We start from the raw sequence: 3,546 nt of genomic DNA on the forward strand, positions 1-3,546 counted from the left end.
CTCCCATTCTGTAGGTTGCCTGTTCACTCTGATGGTAGTTTCTTTTGCTGTGCAGAAGCTCTTTAGTTTAATGAGATCCCATTTGTCAATTTTGGCTTTTCCTGCAGACGTTTTCTTAATCCAGTCTATCGTTGATGGATATTTGGGTTAGCCCCAAGTCTTTGCTGTTGTGAATAGTGCCGCAATAAACATACGTGTGCATGTGTCTTTATAGTAGAATGATTTACAATCCTTTGGGTATATACCCAGTAATGGGATGGCTGGGTCAAATGGTATTTCTAGTTCTAGATCCTTGAGGACTTGCCACACTGTCTTCTACAGTGGTTAAACTAATTTACACTCCCACCAACAGTGCAAAAGCATTCCTATTTCTCCACATCCTCTCCAGCATCTGTTGTTTCCTGACTTTTTAATGATCATCACTCTAACTGGTGTGAGACCATATCTCACTGTGATTTTGATTTGCATTTCTCTGATAACCAGTGATGATGAGCAGTTTTCCATGTGTCTGTTGGCTGCATAAATGCCTTCTTTTGAGAAGTGTCTGTTCATACCCTTTGCCCACTTTTTGATGGGGTTGATTTTTTTCTTGTAAATTTGTTTAAGTTTTTTGTAGATTCTGGATGTATTAGCCCTTTGTCAGATGGGTAGACTGCAAAATTTTTCTCCTGTTCTGTAGGTTGCCTGTTCACTCTGATGGTAGTTTCTTTTAATGCCCTAGAAGAAAATCTAGGCCATACCATTCAGGACATAGGCATGGGCAAAGACTTCATGACTAAAACACCAAAAGCAATGGCAACAAAAGCCAAAATAGACAAATGGGACCTAATTAAACTAAAGAGCTTTTGCACAGCAAAAGATACTGGGGTTTATAACCAGAGTTGCTTGAAGAATTAGGCCTCACTTGTTGTCACCATTTCTTAATTTCCCATTTCCCTCTCAAGTCTAATGCAATGTAGTTTCTGCCTCCACTATTCAAGTGAATCTGTTCTCATTAAGTTAATGGGGGTTTTTAAATATTCAGATCTAGTGATTACATTTCAGTCTTTTATTGGTTGGTCCCTTTGCAACATTTAAAACCTTCTACTGACTGGGCACAGTGGCTCATGCCAGTAATCCAAGCACTTTGGGAGGCCAAGGTGGGAGGATTGTTTGAACCCAGGAGCTCGAGACTAGTCTGGGAAACATGGTGAAGCCCCTGTCTCTACAAAAAGTTAGCTAGACTTAGTGGTTTGCACCTGTTAGTCCCAGCTACTTGGGAGGCTGAGGTGGGAGAATAACCTGAGCCCAGGAGTTTGAGGCTACAGTGAGCTGTGATTATACCACTGCACTCCAGCCTGGGTGACAAAGCAAGACCCTGTCTCAAAAACAAAACAAAAAAAACTCTCTACTACCTTGAATTCTGCCACACCATTCATTTTCCTATCTGCCTGGTGTTCTTTCCCTAACTTATTTTTCCCCCTAAGAGCTGATATCAGTAGATTTCCGTATTTGGCCTTCTCATTTTCTTCCTGTTTTATATGCTTATTAGTGATTACTTCCAAGCATATAATTTCAGACCAAACTGCTCTCAGTACTAAATTAATATATCCAAAGGATTCTTAGACATTCCCACTTCATGCTATGTAAATAGTTCAATTTCACCATTTCAAAGAAGACTATTTTTTTCTGGGACTTGCTTTTCTATGTTCTGTAATATCTATATATGGCATCAGTTCATCCAAACTAAAACTATGTGAATCAAAAACTCAGTTAATTGTGATTGGTCTCCCTCACCCACTTTCTAATGTAAATGTCAGAAATACTAGCACATCATTTCAATTTCACCTCCTAAGATCTCTCAAATCCTTGGGACCTTGTCAGCATCTTGATTACTTCACTCAGAATCTTATCTTTTCTCACCTCTCTGATTAGAATAATTCCCTACATGGTCCCATGTCATTAGTCTTTCCCCTTCTAATCCATCTTGCACAGTGCACAGGAGAGATCTTTCTCATCCTCAAATCAGCTTATGTCATTCTCTTGCTTAATATTCTTTAATGCCTGCTTAAGTTCACCTTCCTTAGCATGGCATGCAGGCCCTTTACGGTCAGATAGTAGTGACAGTGAGAAATCTCAGTCTTAAAAATAAGGTATTCTAGATAACGTTTTCTATAGGTTTTTGGTACATATCCTTTGGAAATACCAAGTTTTCTGAGTTTTTTTTTAATATCATAAATAGGTGCTGAACTTTATCAGAATATTTCTACAACTATTGAGATAATCGTGATTTCTCCTTAAGTTCATTAGTGTCGTTTGAAAGTTACACATTCTATCTTTATCCTGCTGGTGATTGTCCCTGTCCCTAACTTTTTTTTTTTTTTTAATAGAGTCTTGCTTTGTTGTTCAGGCTGGAGTGCGTGGCACAATCTTGGCTCACTGCAACCTCTGCCTGCCAGGTTCAAGCGATTCCCGTGACTCAGCCACCTGAGTAGCGGAATTACAGGCATGCACCACCATGTCCAGCTAATTTTTGTATTTTTAGTAGAGACAGGGTTTCACCATGTTGGCCAGACGGGTCTTGAACTCCTGACCTCAAGCGATCTGCCTACCTCAGCCTCGCGAAGTGCTGGGATTACAGGGGTGAGCCACTGTGCCCGGCCAATTGTCCCTAACTTTTTAACATGCATAGGTTTATCAGAACTTCTGTCCACCCACTTATTCTCACCTCCATCTGCTTCCTCCTTCCTACCATACCTATCATCATATTGGTGTCTACATTTTTACATTAGGATAGTCTTAAATGTTTTTGGGTGGTTTTTATGGTTGTGTCTTTGTATATAAGATTAAAATTACGATATTGTATGCCTCAATTTCAACATATTATATAATAACATCTTGCATTTATTTCTTTTCTCGCTGGATTACTTCCTCCTAGGACATTTTGAAAGATGGTATTCTTGTGGTAAAAACTTGAGAACTTGTATAGTTGAGAATATTTTTATTTCTTTGTGATATTAAATAACTTAGATGAATTTAAAAATCTAGGCTCAGAGTTCTTTTCTTACAATACTTTGAAAATATTAATTCATTATCTTCTTGAATCTAATGTTGATGCTTTGAGAAAGAAGATTATATTGGTTTGTTCCTTGTTCCTTTAGAGATATGTTCTTTTTAAATGGAAGCTTTTAGAAGGTTTTCTGTTGTTGTTATTGGCTGTGATGTTCTTAAATGTCACACAAAGAAATGTGACTAAGTGTGTTTTTTCTTTAGAAATCATGTTTGGGAGACTATGAACCCTTTCATTCTATGCTCTTCAATTGTTCTTTAATAATGGGAAATTTCTCAGCCATTATTTCTTCAAAGATCTTATTTTCTTCTCCTTCAGGGACTTCTAATATCACAGGTGTTAATGCTTCTACCTCCATTTTCTTTGTCACCTTGCTTTTTCTTGTTTGTTGGAATTTTCAGTTTCTTTAACTGGATCTTTAAGATCACTGTTTTGGGCCAGGTGCGGTAGCTCATGTCTGTAATCCCAGCACTTTGGGAGGCCAAGGCAGGTGGATC

At 38.3% G+C, this 3,546-nt stretch overlaps 1 protein-coding gene across 1 annotated transcript in view; it reads left to right on the top strand.

Annotated features, from left to right (window-relative positions):
• The window catches only part of RAVER2 (ribonucleoprotein, PTB-binding 2), a 69,915-nt gene that overhangs the window by 22,258 nt on the left and 44,111 nt on the right, over nucleotides 1-3,546 (top strand). The gene's annotated exons all lie outside the window — the stretch shown is intronic.

The sequence above is a fragment of the Mandrillus leucophaeus genome, unplaced genomic scaffold (assembly GCF_000951045.1).
Source record: "Mandrillus leucophaeus isolate KB7577 unplaced genomic scaffold, Mleu.le_1.0 Scaffold284, whole genome shotgun sequence".
Lineage (NCBI taxonomy): Eukaryota > Metazoa > Chordata > Mammalia > Primates > Cercopithecidae > Mandrillus > Mandrillus leucophaeus.